Source organism: Staurois parvus, unplaced genomic scaffold (genome assembly GCF_062004578.1).
Source record: "Staurois parvus isolate SC_StPar_1 unplaced genomic scaffold, SC_StPar_1.0 ptg001624c, whole genome shotgun sequence".
NCBI classification, from domain to species: domain Eukaryota; kingdom Metazoa; phylum Chordata; class Amphibia; order Anura; family Ranidae; genus Staurois; species Staurois parvus.
Genome location: NW_028319420.1, coordinates 48,680 through 72,564, shown reverse-complemented (window position 1 = coordinate 72,564; position 23,885 = coordinate 48,680). Strand labels below are relative to the sequence as shown.

At 46.3% G+C, this 23,885-nt stretch overlaps 1 long non-coding RNA gene across 3 annotated transcripts in view; it reads right to left on the bottom strand.

Moving 5' to 3' along the window:
• Nucleotides 1-23,885, bottom strand: part of LOC149435011 (uncharacterized) — a 135,474-nt gene that overhangs the window by 65,223 nt on the left and 46,366 nt on the right. Inside the window, exon 3 of one of the 3 annotated variants that reach the window (XR_016308576.1) lies at nt 21,975-22,026. The exons of the other annotated variants lie outside the window; for them this stretch is intronic. This is a non-coding gene — a long non-coding RNA (uncharacterized LOC149435011). The remainder of the gene's footprint in view (nt 1-21,974; nt 22,027-23,885) is intronic. 3 annotated transcript variants of the gene reach the window in all.

The window sequence follows — 23,885 nt, the reverse complement described above, 5'->3', positions numbered from 1 at the left end:
GAGCAATCAATATTCACTTACTGGGATTTTTTTTTACCAAAAACATGTAGCAGAAAAATAGCACAAAAAAATAAAAAGCGCACAGGTGATGAAATACCACTGAAAGAAAGCTCTATTTGTGTGAAAAACAGGAAGGAAATTTCATTTGGGTACAGCTATTTTCTTCTTGTAGTAGTTAATAATTAAAAAAACAAAACAAAAATGAAACAACAAAAAATATTATACCATTATTGGTATGAGCAGGGGCGTATTTGCCGCGTGGCAAACTAGGCATTTGCCTAGGGCGGCACTTTTCAGGGGGGCGGCACAGCGGCAGGGCCGCCATGGCTGAGGGACCGGCTGCAGAGGAGAGCGGAGTGGTGGGTGGATCCCCGGTGTGCGCTCAGAGCGCGTGAGGGGCGGGGCCCGCTGTCAGTGTGCCGGGATCTGCAGAAAGGCCAGAAGGTGCCGCGAAGGAGGAAGCAGAAGAGGACGAGGTCAGAGGGGCGGAGCCCGCCCGGTCCTTTGCAGCTGCCGCCAGAGATCGTGGGGGAGAAGGGACACAGGCACAGGAATGATCCTGACACCATCTGGAGGAGCCGCTGCTGGACAGGTAAGTGCTTGGAGGACTGGTGCTCCCTCGGTCCTGTCTCACTGTCCCCTGATACACTGCCCCCCACCTGTTCTACTTCCCTCCCCCATACCATTGCTCTCCATCCATCACACTGCCCCCACATGTCACCCTGCCCCACACCTGTTCCACTTCCCCCTTCTGTCCCCCACATTGTCCCACTACCACCCATCTGTCCCCACTACCACCCATCTGTCCCCACTGCCCCCCACCTGTCCCTCTGTGCTCCTCCTGTCCATCTGCCCCTCACCTGTCCCTCTGCGTTCCTCCTGTGCAGCTGCCCCAATCCTGTCCCATGCCCCCTGTCACGCTGCCCCCCACCTATCCCTCTGCGCTCCTCCTGTCCATCTGCCCCTCACCTGTCCCTCTGCGCTCCTCCTGTCCCACTGCCCCCCACCTATCCCTCTGCGCTCCTCCTGTCCCTCTGTGCTCCTTCTCCTGTCCCACTGCCCCTCATCTGTTCCACTGCGCTCCTCCTGTCCAACTGCCCCTCACCTGTCCCACTGCGCTCCTCCTGTCACAGTGCCCCTCACCTGTCCCACTGGCCTCACCTGTCCCACTGCGCTACTCCTCCCGCTGTCCCGACCCTGTCCCATGCCCCCCCGTCACGCTGCCCCCCATCTGTCCCTCTGCACTCCTCCTGTCCCACTGCGCTCCTCCTGTACCACGGCCCGTCACCTGTCCCACTGTGCTCCTCCTGTCCAACTGCCCCTCACCTGTCCCACTGCCCCCCACTTATCCTTCTGTGCTCCTCCTGTCCCACTGCCCCTCACCTATCCTTCTGCGCTCCTCCTGTCTCTCTGTGCTCCTTCTCCTGCCCCACTGCCCCTCACCTGTCCCACTGAGCTCCTCCTGTCCCACTGCCCGTCACCTGTCCCACTGCCCCTCACCTGTCCCATGCCCACTGTCACGCTGCCCCCCACCTGTCCCTCTGCACTCCTCCTGTCCCACTGCCCCGCACCTATCCTTCTGCGCTTCTCTTGTCCCAATGTGCTTCTCCTGTCCCGCTGCCCCGATCCTGTCCCATGTCCCCCTGTCACGCTGCCCCCTACCTATCCCTCTGCGCTCCTCCTGTCCAGCTGCCCTGATACTGTCCCATGCCCCCTGTCACGCTGCGCTCATCCTGTCCCACTGCCCCTCACCTACCCTTCTGCATTCCTCCTGTCCCACTGCGCTTCTCCTGTCTTGCTTCCCCGATCCTGTCCCATGCCCCCCTGTCACGTTGCCCCCCATCTGTCCCTCTGCGCTCCTCCTGTCCCACTGCCCATCACCTGTCCCACTGCGCTCCTCCTGTCCCACTGCCGCTCACCTGTCCCACTGCGCTCCTCCTGTCCCACTGCCCCTCACCTGTCCCACTGCCCCCCACCTATCCTTCTGCGCTCCTCCTGTCCCACTGCCCCTCACCTATCCTTCTGCGCTCCTCCTGTCCCTCTGTGCTCCTTCTCCTGCCCCACTGCCCCTCACCTGTCCCATTGCCCCTCACCTGTCCCACTACGCTCCTCCTGTCCCACTGCCCCTCACCTGTCCCACTGCACTCCTCCTGTCCCACTGCACTCCTCCTGTCCCACTGCCCCCCACCTATCCTTCTGCACTCCTCCTGTCCCACTGCCCCTCACCTGTTCCACTGCCCCTCACCTATCCTTCTGGGCTCCTCCGGTCCCTCTGTGCGCCTTCTCCTGTCCCATTGCCCCTCACCTGTCCCACTGCGCTCCTCCTGTCCCACTGCCCCTCACCTGTCCCACTGCGCTCCTCCTGTCCCACTGCCCCTCACCTGTCCCTCTGCGCTCCTCCTGTCCCTCTGCCCCCCACCTATCCTTCTGCACTTCTCCTGTCCAATGCCCCCCCGTCACGCTGCCCCCTAAATGTCCCTCTGTGCTCCTCCTGTCCAGCTGCCCCGATACTGTCTCATGTCCCCAGTCACGCTGCCCCCCACCTGTCCCTCTGCGCTCATCCTGTCCCACTGCCCCTCACCTATCCTTCTGCGCTTCTCCTGTCCCACTGCGCTTCTCCTGTCTCGCTGCCCTGATTCTGTTCTATGCCCCCGTCACGCTGCCCCCTACCTGTCCTTCTGCGCTCCTTCTGTCCCACTGCCCCTCACTTGTCCCACTGCGCTCCTCCTGTCCCACTGCCCCTCACTTGTCCCAGGGGCGTATTTGCCACGAGGCAAACAAAGCATTTGCCTAGGGCGGCACTTTTCAGGGGGGCGGCACGGCGATGTAAGTATAATTGGTGTCAGTGGGAGTAATAGTGTCCCATCATTAGTGTCAGTGTGGGAGGAATAGTTCCTCTCATTGGTGTCACTGACACCAATGAGGGGGCACTTTTCCTCCCACTGACACCAATGATGGGGCACTATTCCACTGACACCAATGATGGGGAACTATGCCTCTGGGCCTCTCACTGACACCAATTATGGGGCACTATTCCTCCCACTGATACCAATGATGGGGCACTATTCCTCCCCCTGACACCAATGACGGGGCATGATTCTCCCACTGACACCAATGATGGGGCACGATTCCTCCCACTGACACCAATGATGGGGCATGATTCCTCCCACTGATACCAACAATGGGGCACTATTCCTCACACACTGACACTAATGATGGGGCACGGGGCACGATTTCCCATTAAACTGCACGGGGTGTGATCTTCCTTTGAATTGCACGGGTCACGATTTATCACTGAAGTCTATGAGGTGCAATTTCCCATTGAAGTCTACAGGGCGTGATTTCCCTCTGAAGTCTATGAGGATTTCCCATTGAAGTCAATGCAAAGCAGTATGTGAACCAAGGTGCCAGGAAGCAATTTCTAATCCTGGGCCTGGGATTTGTTGAGCCCTGTACAAATGTAAATCTTATATCTCCAGGGCTTTTTTTTCTCAGAGAATAGGTGCAGGAACTCAAATCATCGAGCGGGTGTGGCCTAATTTTACAGTGGGAGTTAAAGAGACATTGTTGCACCAATGATCTCTGTATGCTATACTGCAGGGGTTTAAATTTCGAGTCCAGACCTACTAGCCGGTCACAAAACTTATTCCCCACCAGTTGCCCCACCCAACCTTGCCCAGGTCCACCCCCAACCCCGCCCCAACCCCAACCAAAGCTTATGAAATTACATTTTTCTTTAGAATAAATAGTCCGAAATATAAAACTGTACACAGTAATGTATATCCCAGCTCCCCTGTACTCCATTATAGTGATATGACATGTATACAGTAATCACAGTAATGTATATCCCAGCTCCCCTGTACTCCATTATAGTGATATGACATGTATACAGTAATCATAGTAATGTATATCCCAGCTCCCCTGTACTCCATTATAGTGATATGACATGTATACAGTAATCATAGTAATGTATATCTCAGCCCCCCTGTACTCCATTATAGTGATATGACATGTATACAGTAGTCATAGTAATGTATATCCCAGCTCCCCTGTACTCCATTATAGTGATATGACATGTATACAGTAATGTATATCCCCCCTCCCCTGTACTCCATTATAGTGATATGACATGTATACAGTAATGTATATCCCCCCTCCCCTGTACTCCATTATAGTGATATGACGTGTATACAGTAATGTATATCCCCCCTCCCCTGTACTCCATTATAGTGATATGACGTGTATACAGTAATGTATATCTCCCCTCCCCTGTACTCCATTATAGTGATATGACGTGTATACAGTAATGTATATCTCCCCTCCCCTGTACTCCATTATAGTGATATGACGTGTATACAGTAATGTGTATCCCAGCTCCCCTGTACTCCATTATAGTGATATGACATGTACACAGTAATGTGTATCCCAGCTCCCCTGTACTCCATTATAGTGATATGACATGTACACAGTAATGTGTATCCCAGCTCCCCTGTACTCCATTATAGTGATATGACATGTTCACAGTAATGTATATCCCAGCTCCCCTGTACTCCATTATAGTGATACGACATGTACACAGTAATGTATATCCCAGCTCCCCTGTTCTCCATTATAGTGATATGACATGTAAACAGTAATCATAGTAATGTATATCCCAGCTCCCCTGTACTCCATTATAGTGATATGACATGTATACAGTAATCATTACTGTATACATGTCATCACTATAATGGAGTACAGGGGAGCTGGGATATACATTACTGTATACATGTCATATCACTATAATGGAGTACAGAGGAGCTGGGATATACGTACATTACTGAGTAATGTATATCCCAGCTCCCCTGTACTCCATTATAGTGATAGGACATGTTGTATACAGTACTTACTGTCCCCTCGAGTCCCCCGCGGCGGTGGAGAGGGTGTCTCCTCTCAGCGGAGGAGAGCAGACCTCTCCTGCACTTGTTCCCTCGGCGGCGGTGCCGCAGAAGTCGGAAACCGGAAGTTATAAACCGGAACTTGGCTTCACAATGAGGCTTGGAGCACAGGTGCAGTCGCTCCAAGCTTCATCTGTGCTCGCCGCTCTCCACAGAGGAATTGCTCCTCACATTTGGCGAGCGGGCGAGCGGCTTTTTCAAGCCCTGCTATACTGTATGTATGCTGTCCCTGCCTACCAAGTAAAAATCTTCCCCAGTGAAAACTTTACAAATTGTATTCCCTAAAAAAGCAAAACCCAACACTCACCTATGCACCTCCTATCCACTGCTCACCTCTCCCCCATGTCCAAAGCTCTCCTCTGTACCACTGTTCAAAGCTCACGCCTGTCCACAGCTCACCTCTGTATCCCTCTCCAAAGCTCACCTCTATATCTTTGTCCACAGCTCACCCGTGTCCCTCTCCAAAGCTCACCTCTATATCTTTGGCCAAAGCTCAGCCCTGTATCCCTCTCCAAAGCTCACCTCTATATCTCTGTCCAAAGCTCACCCCTGTACCCAAGCCCACAGCTCACTTCTGTACCCTTTTTCAAAGCTTACCTCTGTACCCCTGCCCACAGCTCACCCCTGTATCATGACCACAGTTCACTTCTGTACTCTCTCTATAAAGCTCATCTCTGTAACCCTGCCAAAGCTCATCCCATACCCTGTCCACAGTTCACCTCTGTACCCTACCCACAGCTCAACTCTATACCCCTGTGTATGGCTCAACCCTATACCCCTGTCCACCTCTCACCCCAGTACCCTGCCCATAGTTCACCTCTGTAACCTGCCCTCAGCTCACCTCAGTACCCCTGTCCACCTCTCACCCCAGTACCCTGCCCGCAGCTCACCCCAATACCCTGGCTGCAGCTCACCTCTGTACTCCTCTCCAAAGCTCACCTCTGTACCCCTGCCACAGCTCACCCCTGTACCCTACCAACAGTTCACCCTTGCTCGCAGCTCACACATTTACCTCTGTCCACTGCTGACCTTTGTACCCTGCCCGCAGCTCACTCCTGTACCCTGCCCGCAGATCACCCCTGTACCCTACTCGCAGCTCACCCCAGTACCTTGCCCAAAGTTCACACCCTGTACTCCTCTCCAAAGCTAATTTCTGCACCCTCCAGCAACAGAAGAATTGACTTTTATGCTAAAATAAATATTAAAGTTAAACTTTCACCAGTCTTATCTCTGCCCTCCACTCTTTTCTCATCAATTCTTACTTCTGCACCCCCCCCCCCCCCCCACCTAATCTGCCCACACATTAAAAGGAAGGGAGAGCCAGAATAGAATTGCCAGGCTTAGTAGCTGATAAGCTGGAGGGTGGTAGGGCGGGATGGCTTACTAGCTGATGAGCGGGAGGGAGGGCACTGCACCATCCCCATTCAGAGGCGCAGAGATAAAGAGGCTAGTTAGAGCTGAAGCTGCAAGTGCTTAAGTCACTCAAATTAATGATTTGACTGCCGTGAATTCCGTCTGCACTGTGTGCAAAGGCAGGGAGAGCTGTAGAGAGCCGCCTGCTAGTTTAGCTCAGCTGTGCTGTCACAGGGGAGCCGGGCAGTAGATAGTGGTGAGCACAGGGCTAGTGTTGGAAGTAGCGGAATGCCATTCCGCCATGTTCCAGCTGAAAAAAAGCCCTGAATATCTCACTTTACTAGTTTCTTCCCCGGCTAGGAACACCAGGACCTGGAAATTACATTTTACATGCCACTTCTGGGTCATTAACAGAAATGGAAGATCCATTTACTGATCTTCCTCCCATCTACCCAGCGGCACACAGCATGCTGGTTCTGGGTTCACCGATTGGGTGTAGAACCTGGAAATCCAGTGAAAGCATGTGCTAAGATTGCTGGTGGGGGGATATCAAAAGAAAAGATTTATAGCCACCTTTTAGGAATAGTTCACCTTTCCGCCAAATCTGTCAATGCATATGTTCACCTTTCACAAAAAATAAATAATATATATGCATATGTTTTTTAATACGTTTCTATGGCTTTCATTTTTTTTACTCTTTTTCTATTCAACAAAAAAAAAAAAGGATCGTGATTGGCCGGCTCTAAGGGGAGGAAGAGGCCGGATTTATTTTTTAAGCATCTTGCAAAAAAGAGAAAGGAGTGTGATTGGCCGGCTATGAAGGAAGGAGGAGGCCAGATATTTTTTTTTTTAAGCAATTTAAGAATTAACAATTATTTCTGGTATGCAGGAGATTTTTGTCCAGAAAAAAAGCGTGGCAATGGGCGCAAAATTTGCACCTAGCCTAGCAAATATTTTCATGGCGAGATGGGAACATGAAGTAATTTTTGGGAAGGTATGAAAAGGGTTAAGAACATGGAAGTGATTTATAGATGATATCCTGGTTATATGGAGCCACTACAGGTTTTTTTTAAAACACATAGAAAATAATCCACACGGCTTGGGTTTTTCCCAGACTATAAATGTTGAATCAGTAAATTTTCTAGATTTATGTATTTTTAAAGATAATCAGAGATTATATACCAAAATATACTTTAAGGAGACAGATAGGAATGAATACATGCCTACCTCCAGTTGTCACCATCCACAATGGATTCAGGGGATACCGAAGGGGCAGTTTAGTCGCATAAGGAGAAATTGTTCGAGGGTTACGGATTATATTGATCAATCTGAACTGATTAAACAAAGGTTTGTGCAAAAAGGGTATGATCCAGGTAGATTGGAAAAACAGATTTGAAATCAGTAAAGAATACATGGGAAACAGAAAGATAAAAACACTAAAAGAAATGAGACCTAAAAAAGAAGAAAAGAAGATGGAATTTGCTTTTATTTCCAACTTCAGTTGCCAGTATGGAGATGGAAGGGATTATGTGTAAGTACTGGCCTATATTAAAAAGGGATAACATTTTGGGCCTATTGTTACTGTCAGGGATCGTCCCCTGGCCTGCTCCTGGGTCATCACCTGCCTACAGTCATCTCAAGACCCACCAGGCACTCAAACCACTCCTGGCTCAGTGCCCTCTGTCCCCACTATCAGGGGCTCCGAGCGGGCGTAGTAAGAGGATGCCCTCCTCTCCACATCAGGCTCCCCAACCAGGTACGTAACAGTACCAGAAGGCCATGTCGGAGCCTTAGAGAAGGGCCTCTCCTCTAGAAGAAATCTGTCAGCACATTGCGGCACTGACACAAGCCGTCAAGGGCATGCAAGAGGGATATAACCGATTTGAAAATCGTTTTCAAACCCTATCTGTAGCCGCACTTTCTGCCAGCGCCACAGCGACATCTGTTCCAACTGTCGCTTCGGGAGCTATGATGAACCCTGCAGTGATGCTGCTGCCCCCGGAGCCAAGGGTCCCCACACCCGAAAGGTTTTCTGGTGATCGCAACAAATTCAGGGCATTACGCAACGCATGTGAACTGTATTTTGCATTACAACCTCGCACCTTTTCATTAGAGGCAACCAAGGTGGGGTTCGTGATATCACTCCTCCAGGGAGAACCACAAGCATGGGCTCACAATCTGCTGGAAAAGGAAGACGTCAAGTTAGTTTCCTTAAATCGCTTCTTCGAGGCTATGGCTCAGCTCTATGACGATCCCCAGCAATCTGCATCAGCAGAAGCAGCTCTCCATTCCCATTAGCAGGGCAGCTGAGGACTATGTGACGGAGTTTAGGCGCTGGAGCTCCGATACCAATTGGAACGATGCTGCCCTACGCTATCAGTTCTGTTTAGGCCTTGCTGAACCCCTTAAAGATGAGCTAGCCTGTGTAGGGGTACCAAACACACTGGAAGAGCTCATTAATCTTGCTATCCAGATTGACCGCCGGCTTAGGGAACGAAGACTGGAAAGGTCTGCCAACCAAGTCCGCCCTATGTGGATGCTACCCAGGGCACCATCTCCAGCAAACATGGTACCACCTAGTCCTACCACACCCAGTGTTGAAGAATCCGAACCAATGCAAATAGGGTTGCTACGAACCTCACTTACTCCGGAAGAACGCCAACGCCGTGCCTCTATTACGGAGAACCCAGCCATTATGTATGAAATTGTCCCGCAAAGCTATGTAAGTCTCTGACTATCCTGCCTGCTAAACTACCACCTGCAACCATCAACCCTGCTCACAATGCCATTTCTGTCTCATTCCAGCTTCCGGAAAGACCCCTGCCAGTGTCCGCTATCATTGATTCCGGGGTCTGCAGCTGCTTTATCGACTCAACTTTCGCCCTGCAACATCAGATACCCTTAAAAGCCAAAACGCAGAGACTGACAGTATACTTGTAAAAAATATATAAGTGAACAGCGCAAACATAGACCTCTACATCAAATCAATATACAAAGTGCAAACATATATAAAAAATTAAATAAATAGTGAAGTCCATCAAAATTAATAAACATAAAATTCAAAAATAGTTTGTGCAAACAGAAATTTTCAAATTCTTCTTCTATTATAAAGAAACTTCCACCTTCCACCCGTGAAAACCAACATCAAATGCACTCACCAGATTAAGGTGAATGAAACGCCTTTTAGGAATTTATGGGATCCTAAACCCTCTTTGGTATCCACTCTATAGGAATCCTCACCTCCAGCATAGACTCCACCATCAACTCCACCATCCAACCAGGGAGAAAAAAACTCAGATAGTGTAATATTGCAAAACACCATTCATAAGTGAAATCAAGGATTAAGGCCACTCACATTATAATCGCTTTAAAAAGGCATATTTATTAAGACCAGCTTCTTTCCAGATGAACAGTAGATGTAAGGCAACCTCTCACAGAATCTCACATCACAGCTCCAGGTTACAGCAGAAGCTCCACAGAGACCACACATATACAGATCCCAAAAGATGGCCGCTGGAACGCACCGCTCAGCGTGCGCTCCACTCACCGGAAGTGACGTCAGACGTACGGGGTAGTGACCGGAAATGCGTCAATTTCCGGTCACTACCCCGTACGTCTGACGTCACTTCCGGTGAGTGGAGCGCACGCTGAGCGGTGCGTTCCAGCGGCCATCTTTTGGGATCTGTATATGTGTGGTCTCTGTGGAGCTGCTGCTGTAACCTGGAGCTGTGATGTGAGATTCTGTGAGAGGTTGCCTTACATCACTTATATATTTTTTACAATTTGTGTTGATCACATTGCACAGCAGCAGGATAGAACCTATAGTAGGGTGTTTCACTAGGCGCAGGAAAAAAATTTTTTAGTTGACAGTATACTTGGCTGACAGATCCAACATTAAATCTGGGGCAGTCACTCAGGAGACCATTCCGCTACCCATTGTAATACCTCCATCTAGTCACAAGGAACTACTATGCCTGGATGTTATTGCAGCACCACTGTTTCCAGTTATCTTGGGAATCACATGGTTACAAGCCCACAACCCCAGCGCGAATTGGGTATCTGGTGAAGTGGACTTTAAATTGGCCTACTGCCACAAGCATTGCTTACCTCAACTTCCTGCTCAACCTGTGCCCCTACTGTGTATGGACATTGATGCTGAGGTATGCCAAATCGTTCCTGCAGCCTACCATGACTTCCTGGATGTTTTTAGTAAACGTGGTGCAGACACCCTTCCACCCCACAGACCCTATGACTGCCCAATTTAACTGCTACCCGGGGCTGAGATTCCCTTCGGTCGGATCTTCCCACTGTCAGAGCGTGAGTTGGAGGCACTGAAAGACTACATTGATGATAATCTAAACAAGGGGTTCATCCGCCCCTCCACCTCCCCAGCAAGAGCAGGTATCTTCTTTGTAGAAAAAAAAGATCATTCCCTCCGTCCACGTGTAGACTACAGCAAGTTGAACAATATTACGGTTAAAAACAGCTATCCCTTGCCATTAGTCCCAGAACTAATCCAAAGACTCAGGTCCGCAACCGTATTTACCAAGTTGGACTTAAGAGGGGCATACAATCTCGTATGAATCCGGGAGGGAGATGAGTGGAAGACAGCCTTCTGTACCAGATTTGGGCAGTTCGAGTACCTAGTCATGCCCTTTGAACTATGTAATGCCCCTGCAACCTTTCAGCACCTGGTAAATGACATTTTCAGAGACTTCTTAGATAATTTTGTGATAGTCTACCTGGATGACATTCTGATTTTTTCCACATCTATTGAACTTCACCGAGGACTTGTGCAGAAGGTCCTCGGTCGCCTCAGACTACACAGACTATATGCAAAGCCTGAAAAATGCGAGTTTGAACGCCAGAGCATTCAATTCCTAGGATTAATTATATCCTCTGAAGGCTTTAGGATGGACCCCCAAAAAGTCTCTGCCATCCTGGAATGGCCTGCACCATCTGAAAAAAGAGGAATACAACGTTTCATAGGTTTCGCAAACTTTTATAGGAGATTTATCAAAGGATTCTCATCTATCATTGCTCCTATCAACCAACTGACCAAACAAGGGGTCTGATTCTGTTGGACACCAGAAGCTCAAAGCGCTTTTGACTCATTAAAAGGACTATTTACTTCAGCACCCATACTAAACCATCCAGATCCAGCACTACCCTTTGTGGTAGAGGTAGATGCCTCGGAGAATGTTGTTGGGGCTGTCCTATCACAGCGGCAAGGCCTGCAACTCTTACTTCATCCAGTTGTCTTTTTTTTCCCGTAAGCTATCCCCTGCGGAGAGAAACTATGATGTAGGGGATCGAGAATTACTTGCCATCGAGCCAGCTTTGGAGGAATGGAGGTACCTTTTAGAGGGAGCAGCACACCCCATTTTGATCTATACCGATCACAAGAATCTGGAGTACCTGAAGACTGCGAGACGTCTAAAACCCCGACAAGCCAGGTGGGCACTTTAGTTTCGCCAGGTTTATATTTCACATTACCTACAGACCAGGCTCTAAGAATATCAAGCCCAATGTTCTGTCTAGGATGTCCAATGATCCTAAGGATCCTCCTACCCCTGATACGGTGCTCTCAGCAGGCAACTTCTGTCTTTTACAAACAGACCTTTTTTTACAAATTCAGCAGGCATCTTTAGGGGCTCCTTCCCCACCAGGAGTAACTCTATCCATTAGAGAAGGTTTACTCTGGTCAGTAGACAAGATCTTTGCACCAGAAAGTATCCGATTGGTCATTTTGGGGCTATGTCATGACCATCCCCTGGCAGGACATTTTGGGGTCCACAAGACTTTAGACCTAGTGCAGCGCCTGTTCTGGTGGCCTGATTGGGAGAAGGACTGCAAAGCTTATGTAAATTCCTGCCCCACATGTATATGTAACAAGGGCAACAGAAGCAAGACCTGGGGATTGAGGCCCCTACCAGTCCCTGTTCGACCTTGGGAAATTATCTCAATGGATTTCATTGTAGAACTGCCACCATCAGAGGGATGTTCGCCCATTTTTGTCGTAGGGATCGTTTTTCATAAATGGCCCATTTTATTGCCATGAAGGGAGTACATTCTGCAGCTGAGACTGCCCAAATCTTCATAAGAGAGGTGGTGAGGCTCCATGGTGTTTCAGGGAACATTGTCTCGGATCGAGAGGTACAATTCACTTCAAAATTCTGGAAAGCACTCTGTGAGAAGTTGAAAATGGGACTCTTTCTCTTCCACTTATCACCCTCAGACCAACGGGCAAACGGAAAGAACCAACCAGACCTTGGTACAATACATTCACTGTTTTACGTCATTTCCCCAAGATGACTGGGTATCAGTTTTATTCTTGGCCGAGTTTGTATATAACAATTCAAAACACTCGGCCACGAAACAGTCCCCCTTTTTCTCTAATTATGGATTTTATCCTGTGTTTCTATACAAAATAGTGCCTGAATCATCAATTCCAGCGGTCCAAAACACTTTTGAATTCCTTCAGCAAAACAACAAGGTGCTACAGGAGACAATCACAAAAGCTCAACTGGACAACAAAAGATTCTTTGACAGGAAAAAAAAGGGGGACCTGGTCCTGGAACCTGGTGAGGAAGTATGGTTGTCAACAGCCAATTTAAAATTGACTTATCCCTCAAAGAAGCTAGGTGCCAAGTTCGTGGGACCCTTCCCAGTAAAAAGAAAGATTAATGACGTAGCATACGAGCTTACATTACCGGAATCACTAAGGATTCACCCGGTATTCCACGTATCACTGCTCAAAACCTTTTCCTGGCCGGGGATTGGGGCCACCTGAGCCAGTGATCGTCAATGGTGAAGAGGAATATGAGGTAGAGACAATTATCGACTGTAGAAAGAGGAGGAACCAGCTCCAATATTTAATTAAATGGAAAGGATATGGACCTGAAGACAATTCATGGGAATCGGAATCCAACATCCACGCTAAAGACTTAATCTTGGCAATCAGACGTAGGCATCCAGAGAAAATGGCCCAGTTGGCATCCAGAGGCTGCCCTTGGGGGGGGGGGAGCTGTCAGGGATCGTACCCTCGCCGATGCACATCTATGCGCCTGTGCCGGATCCCTGTCAGCTGTGGCAATGCACATGGGAGCATGCGGTTACACACATGCGTACTGGCGTGCACATCATTGCAAGGCGGGCTATTTAAATCACCAACACACTTTAGCCTATGCCTTCTGGTCTACAACATCCTGTACTCCATAACCTGATTCTGTTGCCTATATCTGATCTGACCCTGACAAAGAAAGAACTCCGCTTGCACCGACCCAGCTTATCCCTGACTATCCGCTTACCTGCTCCCTTGTACCTGATCTGTCCGATTGATCCTGACTTGGCTTGTCTGACGCTGCTGCACCTACGTTCCTGTATCCGTATCTGGCCTATATCCTGGTTACCGCCATACCTACCTGCTGCTGAAACTACGTTCCTGCATCCGCACCTGGCCTGTATCCTGGTTGCCGCCATACTTACCTGCTGCTGCACCTACGTTCCTACATCCGCACCTGGCCTGTATCCTGATTGCCGCCATACCTGCTGTTGAAACTACATCCCTGCATCCACACCTGGCCTGTATCCTGGTTGCTGCCATACTTACCTGCTGCACCTACGTTTCTGCATCCGCACCTGGCCTGTATCCTTGTTGCCGCCATACCTACCTGCTGCTGCACTTACACTCCTGCACCCGCACCTGGCCTGCACTCGGATCGTCCGAGTCATCACCTGCCTACAGTCATCTCAAGACCCACCAGGCACTCGTGCCACTCCTGGCTCGGTGCCCTCTGTCCCCACTATCAAGGGCCCCGAGTGGGAGTAGTAAGAGGACGCCATCCTCTCCACGTCAGGCTCCCCAACCAGGTACGTGACAGTTACCAAATAAACCTGGGTTTATATATAGAAAGGCATCGAATCTACGGACCAAGCTGGTTAAAAATATAATTTCCCCTCCAAGGAAAAATCCAATTAAGATGTTTGATCTCAAAGGGTTTTTCCCATGTAAAAAGTGTAATATTTGTAAAACAACAGGGATGAAAACTAGGAAAATAGAGAGCTTTATGTCACAGGTCACGACAAAAGAATTTAAGATTGATTAGTTCATAACATGCACTACCCCTTATGTGACCTATTTATTGGAAACTTCATGTAAACTTCAATATGTAGGCAGAACGACTAGGTCACTGTGTAAAAGACTCAGAGAACATGTCTCTAATATAAAGAAGGGGAAGAAGGACCATCATTTGTCCAGGCATTTTAGAGACGTCCACAAATGTGATCCAACACAATAACGATTTTGTGGAATAGATGAAGTGGAGGGACACTGGAGAGGAAGTAACAAAATTATAGAAATCTCTAGAAATGAAATGTTTTGGATTTTCCAACTGGACACTTTGAAACCTAAAGGTCTGGATGTTGATCTGGACCTTAATTGTTTTATTTCAGACACATAAATAGTTTTACTATATATTATATTAAATAGGGATTTAAGTCTAAATTTTCTAGTTGTCCACGTCCCATCTCCCATACCCAGCTCTGGGATATTAGCATACTGGTGGAGTGTAATGGTAATTACTATTTATATTCTAGACGGGCTTTAAGCTCAGTACAGAGATACCGTTTGCATGACGGGTTCTATTAGTTTCTAGTCTATTTTAGAATAGATATTTAGGGGATTAGGAGTAGTTGCCTTTCCACTGGATTAGAGGTATTTTAGATGAACGTTTGGTATTTTAATACATGGTACCGTATTTGCCGGCGTATAAGACGACTGGGCGTATAAGACGACCCCCCTACTTTTCCTGCTAAAATGTAGTGTTTGGGCTATACTCGCCGTATAAGACTACCCCTCTTCCAGTGCACACCAGTGGGAGGAATAGTGCCCCATCATCGGTATCAGTGGGGGGAATAGTGCCCCATCATTGGTATCAGTGGGGGGAATAGTGCCCCATCATTGGTATCAGTGGGGGGAATAGTGTCCCATCATTAGTATCAGTGGGGGGAATGGTGCCCCATCATTGGAGTCAGTGGGAGGAATAGTGCCCCATCATCGGTATCAGTGGGGGGAATAGTGCCCCATCATTGGTATCAGTGGGGGGAATAGTGTCCCATCATTAGTATCAGTGGGGGGAATGGTGCCCCATCATTGGTGTCAGTAGGAGGAATAGTATCCCAACATTGGTGTCAGTGGGAGGAATGGTGTCCCATCATTGGTGTCAGTGGGGGGTGGAATAGTGCCCCATCGTTGGTGTCAGTGGGGGGGGGAATAGTGCCCCATCGTTGGTGTCAGTGGGGGGGGGGAATAGTGCCCCATCGTTGGTGTCAGTGGGGGGGAGGAATAGTGCCCCATCATTGGTGTCAGTGGGGGTGGAATAGTGCCCCATCATTGGTGTCAGTGGGGGGTGGAATAGTGCCCCATCGTTGGTGTCAGTGGGGGGGGGGAATAGTGCCCCATCGTTGGTGTCAGAGGGGGGGAGGAATAGTGCCCCATCGTTGGTGTCAGTGGGAGGAATAGTGCCCCATCATAGGTATCAGCGGGAGGAATAGTGCCCCATCATTGGTATCAGTGGGAGGAATAGTGCCCCATCATTGGTATCAGTGACACCAATGATGGGGCACTATTCCTCCCACTGACACTTGCTGACTCTGTTCTCGTATGGTGCTGCTGCAGCCAGCATATGTGGTTGCAGCAGCACCTCTACACTGACCACTTACCTGCTGGTCCTGCACTCGATTTTCGCGCGGCCGCTCGGCTCCACCCTCTCGCCGGTGATTGGCCGCCTGTGTGCCTTTCCTGAGTTACAGTTCTGGCGGCCAATCGCTGGTGAGGAGGCGGAGCCGAGCAGCCGCGCGAACTCCAGTGGCCGAACTGAAGGCGCAGCCGCGCTTCCTGGACCGGATCGTCGTGGGACCGGAACCAGGTAAGAAATAGCCCCTGCCCACCCCTGTACTTAGTGTCCCTTCCGTTAGGGGAAGGGGCGGGGCGGCGGCGGCACCGCGCCGCCCCCCTAAAAAGTGTCATGTCATGTTATACCGGCGTATAAGACGACCCCCGACTTTTGAGAAGATTTTTAAGGGGTAAAAAGTCGTCTTATACGCCGGCAAATACGGTAATTGGGTTTTATTATAACTGTGTCTAGGTGCCTTATTTCTATTTTTAAACTCATTCATTTTTAACCAAAATTGTATAGTTTTATATAGGGGTAAAATATTCCCATTTATTTGTCCACTAATAGATAGATTTATGAGGTATTATATGCTATGGGGATTATTTATAGGATTCATTTGCATATAGTGTTATGGATATTGTATATTAATAACAATTAATTAATTTATTCATATTTATTCATGAGATAGTCAGGAGATTTTTTTAAAATTGTGTATTTATTATTATTTATCTATTTATCCAATATTTATTTGAATAGTGGATGGATAGTGCATATACAATTTATACCACTAGATGGTGTTAGGTATAATATTATGCATTGCTGCTATTGTTATCGTATGCCCGGGTGTATATGTGTGCGGGTGTATATGTGCGGGTATAGAGTGTTATGCCAGTTATGTCCCCATGATATGTATATAGAGCATTATACATACTAGCATTTATATACTGGCCCATTTGAGTTGGTGGTTTTCATTTATTTTATCAGTGGGCTAATGCCCTATTTCAAGATGGCGCTATCGGTCTGTGTTAAGGGGAGGAGTGAGAGTATATAAGTGGCCGCCGGTCTGACGTACGCACCCTTTGTGAAGAAGTCGGAAGTGACGAAACACATCAAGGACTTGACATCGGACATAGACATAGACCGGAAGTTGCGGAGTGGCCATCTTGATTGAGGTTTATTCACTGATTGACGTTTTTTCTGAGGATTCATGTTCCCCACAATGGAAGATAATGCGTTTTACTACTGTTTTAATTGTAAGCATAACTTTAATAAACTAGACCCTTTTTCTAAGACTTACTACACTATAAGGATCTTGTTTTTTGACCCATGTCGTGATGCCATATGGAGATTGAACAGGGCAGGGATTATCAGATGAGGAGAGCCATTTATACTTGTGGAAGTGTTTAGTCCGGTAAGGTGCATGGTGTGTAAGGTGACGGGGAGTGGATTTACATTACACTAATGCTGTGAAATATAAGGGGAGCACTTTTTGGTATCCCAAAGAATATTGCACTATTATATGTTTTTTGTCGGAGGTAATACCGATGGGAGAAAAGGACGGCATGGAGCACCAGTTTTTGTGGATTATTATGAGATAGAAAGTCGTTTACAAGCTTTGATAGGGTAAGGGTGTTTAATACAGCCACTTAGAAGTGGACACTGAGTGGCGTGACACTTTATTAGCACCGGGTGGTTATTATATTCCCTAATGTTTTGTGGGGTAATGCACTATGTAGAATTTTCTTTTTGAGGAACACATGGATATAAAGAATGCCTTCATGAAGGTGGACTAATTTTAGGAGCACAAATTCACATTGATTTGAGGATATCACACACATCGAGAGACTGTTATCTTAAATACTATCTCCACCATCAGGAGCTCTGGTGGAGACGGGTTGGTACTTAGACCCTGCACCTCGGGTAAGCCTGCATCATCCATTAGGATGACCTGCCAGTGTACTTATCCTGCTGGTCTGTGGGAACCTCTCTACTGCTATAGCTACTGGTCTTCGAGCCTGAACCCCAGGACATGACCTATTCACTGATCTACCTCCCCTCTACCCAGCAGCATCAACCATTCTGGTCCTGAGTTTCAGATGGGCACAAAAAGTCTGGAAAAAATAATGAGGGTGCATGGGGTTAAAAGGCATTCTTGGGGCATGTGGAAGAAATCCAGCAGAAGTGCTTGGGTATAACTTTAATTTTTTACACAATTTTTTCTAAGTCTTTTTTTCCCCATCACATAGGGGACATAAAGTCCCTCATGTGATGCATTTTTGGTGACTGACTCTTGATGTCTCACCTGCTCTGAAATGAAACTAATAGAGTGCAGTTCCCATACTAAGCTCGAAAGAGCAGGGCCCTCGAACCCCTCGTGTATCACATTGTATTGGTATTGTTCTGTCACATGTTCTGTCCCCCTTTGTAATGTACAACGCTGAGCGAACTATTGGCGCTTTATAAATACTGTATAATAATAATAATAATAATACTGGCTGGGAAAAGGGACACCACCACTCAGAAGTATCTCTTATATGTCCCTTCTGAGTCATTAACGGGAAGGGGAGATCAGCAAATGGACATTCACAGATCTCCCTACCATCTACACGGTGGCATCTGCCATGCTCGTCCCAGGATAACCGGGATCAGGCATGGAGCCTGGAAATCTGGTGGAGGAGGAACCAAGATTGCCAGTGGGGGACACCAGAAGAGGAAGATTGGGTCCACTCTGTGCAATACCATTACACAGAGAAGGAAAGAATGACATGTTTGTTTGTTATTTTAATTAAAAAAAAAAAACAAAAAAAAAACAACAGAATTTACAACCGCTTTAACAGGTAAGGGAGAACTCCCTCCCTTTTACCAGCTATGCTGGGGCTAGGTTTGCTACTAAGCACAGTGCGGGGAAATACAAGTGTAACATGGTGCAAAAGGAACTTAGACTTTAGAGCAGTGGTTCTTAACCTTGTTGGAGGTACTGAACCCCACCAGTTTCATATGCGCATTCACCGAACCCTTCTTAATTGGAAAAATAAAATATGATTTTTAAAATTCAAAACATAGGTATATATTTATACATAGGTGCACAAAATGAACAAAACCGTTAAGAACAAAGAACAAAACCATTAAAACATGTTTTTCACACAAAAACAAAAACATAATAATGAATATTTACTGCACGAATCATATGAGTCGGGTGTGGGTCTTCACCTCCGCTGAACCCGCGAGACTGACTCACCGAACCCCTGGGGTTCGATCGAACCCAGGTTAAGAACCACTGCTTTAGAGGGTTAGTTCACCTTTCCCTAAAATCTGCCATGGCATTTTAAGTGCCTTGCAAAGAAGAGAAAGGAGTGTGATTGGCCGGCTATAAGGGGAGGAGGAGGCCTCATTTTTTTTTAAGCATCTTGCAAAAAAACAGAAAGGAGCATGATTGGTTGGCTATAAGGGGAGGAGGAGGCCGCAATTTTATTTTTTTTAAGCATCTTGCAAAAAAGAGAAAGAAGCGTGATTGGCTGGCTATAAGGGGAGGAGACCGAATTGTTTTTTTTTTTAAGCATCTTGCAAAAAAGAGATTGATTGGATGGCTATAAGGGAAGGAGAAGGCCTGATTTTTTTTTTCTAAAACAGATCTGGCAAAAAAAAAAAAAGAAAAAGATTACCAGACTTTCAGTGATGGGGAAGGCCAGATTTTTATTTTTGTCATTTAGGGTTTGTTCACACCATGTTCATTTAGCTGCATTTTAAGGAGTGTGATTGGCCGGCTATAAAAGGAGGAGGAGGCCAGATTTTCTTTTTTTCTTTAAGCATCTTGCAAAAAAGAGAAAGGAGCATGCTTGGCAGGCTATAAGGGGAGGAGGAGGCTGCTGGATTTTACTTTTAAAAACATCTTGCAAAAAAGAGAGCTTGACTGGTTGGCTATAAGGGGAGGAGGAGTCAGGATTTTTTTTTTTAAACAGGTCTGGCAAAAAAAGAAGAAAATGAAAAAAGGAATGTAACTAGCAGACTTTCAGTGATGAAGAAGGCCAGATTTTTATTTTTGTCATTTAGGGCTTGTTCACACCATGTTTATTTAGCTGCATTTTACTTCATGCCATCATACATGTGTGGAGGTGTACAGTAAAATGCAACTCAACAGACATGTTATGAACAAGCCTTTATTTAGAATTACTGCACCGGATGGTGCTAACGTGAGACCCCTTCGGTATAATTTAATAACCACCCAGCCCAGAGAATGAGTATATGCAACTTTCTGAAAGCGGAACTAAGCTTCCATTGCCATAATCAGTGAGCAGGCAGGCTTTTTATTGCTAAAGAGACATGCAGTGTTTTTGCAGTAAAATACAGCTACCTGCCTGCCCGCTGTCTTCTCTGGCTATGTAAACTGAGCTGCACATGCGTATGGTCACTGTGTGCTGGGATGATGGCCTTCTGAGCATGTGCAGAAATGACTTCATCCTGCACCAGCCAACGAAGATGGCTGATAACTAACACTGCCAGGGGAATCATATGGTCGTGTGTGAAGATATGCGCATGTGTATAATACAACTCTCAAAAACAAGAACTGGACGTGCCCAACTCATGCACATGCGTAAGCACATTAGCATGGTCATTACACTCACGCACATGAGCATGAGTAAGCATGGGTGTTTGGCACCCACTTGCCTATTTAAAGCTGCTGTAGAAACCAGAGGATTGCTGAGTGGTCGTCAGCTCCTACTGCCTGTGACCTGATTCTGTGCTCACTCCTGTGTTTGGCCCGATCTGTTTGACTCCGCTTGTTCCTGATACTCTGTTGACTCCGGCTTGTGACCTGACTCTGCCTCCTGCCAGCTGTTCCCATACCTTCTCTGCTAAACTTTACTTTCCCTGGCCTGGCTCGGAGTACGCTCTGGTTCTCGATTCTGTACCTCGGCTACCTGGCTACTACCGACTTCTGCCCACCTGAGATCCTGCATCCACCTGCTCACCTGCTTGACTACTGCCTGCTCTTCTGCACCTGCTACAGCGCCTTCTGTATCTGTAAGTTCACCAGTCTGCCTGCTGTCCGGCATCTCTTCCAGCCAGGATCTCCAGCAAGGCACCCATGCCCCTCCATGCCCTGTTATCACCTGTCATCAACTCCAGGTGAAACAGGACAGGAGGTGTAAGGGAAAGCCCTCTCGTCAGCTTGCCCTCGACCAGGTATGTGACAGTCACCTAGGAGGACATGCCATTGAGAGACAAGACCATTGAAGGAACAGTAAGGTTAGCTCCATTTTAAGTGTGAAAACAGGAAAATGTTTCTTAAAAAAAAAACACTGCTTTAATAGTGATTTTTATTCTAGGGTCTCATATTCTATCATGTTTAGGGTTTTTTTTTTTTTTAGAAAATAATAAAGATATATATCTTCTATAGCTCTTGTCAGGTGATTCATTTAGTTATTTAAGCCTAATTATACACTCAACAGCCACTTTATTAGGTAAACCTGTTCAATTGCTTGGTAACAGAAATTGCTAATCAGCCAATCACATGGCAGCAACTCAATACATTTAGGCATCTAGACATGGTCAAGACGACTTGCTGAAGTTCAAACCGAGCATCAGAATGGAGTAGAAAAGGGATTTAAGTGACTTGAACATGGCATGGTTGTTGGTGCCAGATGGGCTGGTCTGAGTATTTCAGAAACTGCTGACATACTGGGATTTTCAGGCACAACAATCTCTAGGATTTACAGAGAATGGTCTGAAAAAGTGAAAATATCTAGTAAGCGGCAGTTGTGTGAACGAAAATACCTTGATGATGTCAGAGGAGTATGGGCAGACTGGTTGCTGAGACATTCAAATGGTAGGGTTAGAATTTGGCGTAAAAAACATGAAAGCATGAATCCATCCTGCCTTGTATCTATGGTTCAGGCGGGTGGTGGTGGTATAATACACACACACATCAATTCAGGGAAGTCAAACCTCTTGCTCTATATGTTGAATTTATTCCAGGTAACAACTGCACAACAATGGTTGAGCTTACCTGCACCTGGTGAAGAGTGGGGACACTTGAAACGCTTGTGCAACTGTTAAACCTGAAATGAATTAAACATATTGATTGAGACATTTTGGAATGCAACGACTTTCCTGGATTGATAGGTCTATGTGACAGTTTGGAGCCTGTCAGTTACCGGCTATATTTATATATACTGTATCTCTAATCTTACAAATGTATCGGGCTACATTGGATCCAGTCAAGCTCTGTATATATATCTCCAAGGGCCAATTATACATGACAGAAGCAGAGCACACTGGAGAGTGCAGATAAAACCACTTTAATACAGAAAACATTTACATTGTACCTGCATACAAGTGAGTTGATCAGTGCCTATCACCACAATCAGCTCATCCAAAGGTGTACCATATTCCAGATGTAAATTTAGTTTCATTGAGAAGTTGACTATGGAGACTTTTCCCCAATTGTTTGGGATTTTTACAGCCAATATGTAAAAAAAACAATTTTGTGTAGTTTCACAATAAATAAAACAATACTTATAAAATGCAGTCATGGCCAAAAATACTAGCACCCCTACATTTCTGTCAGACAATGCACCACTTTGCCCCAGAAAATTGTTGCAATTATAAATGTTTAAGCATTCTCATGTTTATTTCTTTTGTTTGTATTGATATGAGACAAAAAAATGGAGGAACAAAAAGCCAAATCTGACATATTCCATGCAAAATGCCAAAAATGGACTGGACAAAATTATTTCGACCCACCATAGTACATAAGGAAAACTTGAAATGTACAATTTGTCATGCAAGACCCCAAGCGTTTCAGAGTCATAATGCTCCTTCTTCAGGGATATTTCTGCATGAAGGTTAGTTTAATCTATGGAACTGAAATTGCAATTTTTGAATAAATACACTATCAATATACAGATATATGTAAGTATGCAATACTCACACTAGAGTGAATATAAGGTTGAAACATCAGCCGTAGCATAAAAACAAACCACATGACCATCACTTCCCCACTTGTGTCCCCTTAGGGTCCCAGCTTCCTGTGGCTCATCAAACAGTCTGTCTAAGTGATAGGTACGTAAGGGAGGCTGCATTAATGTCAGTCAATACAATCAAAAAAAGATGTAAAAAGGAAGTAACTGCCAAACACCCACCAATTGCTCTTTATGATAGATGTCTGCACAGATAAGGTCCAAAAGCATCCATCTAAGATGACAGTTAGTATTGGATGTTGGAACAGAAGACAGTTTTCTACAAGAGAAACAAAATGTATATATATATCAAAAGATTCCTTTAGAAGTATATTAAAGTAGAGACATATATTTCAGTGGGGGGCATTACACAGAGGCTCCCAAGTCACAAAAACAAACATATCCACCAAGTCAATATACTCACCAAAATGTAATCGATCTTATTTGTTTTGGTGTTTTGGGTGCCTGTTTAATGCCCCCCACTGAAATATATGCCTCTACTTTAATATACTTTCAAAAGAAAAAAAAAAATATATATATATATATATATGTGTATATTCTTGTAGAGAATTTTCTTCTGTTCCACTATCCCAATACTATTTATCATCTTATATGGATGCTTTTGCACTTATCTGTGCATACATCTATCATAAACAGCAGTTGGTGGGTGTTTCGCAGTCATATGATATTAATGCAGCCTTCCTTATGTACCTGTCACTTAGGCGGCCCCAGTGACTGTTTTAACTCTTCACTCACTATAGTGTGAGTATTGCATTCTTATGTGGATACATTGATTTTAATGCATCGTGTACATATATATTGATATTCTATATATTATAAAATTGCAATTTCAGTTTCATAGATTACATCACTGTTTATGCAGAAATACCCCAAAGAAGGAGTTTTATGACTCTGAAACACTCAGGATCTCGTATGACAAATTCTACATTTCAAGTTTT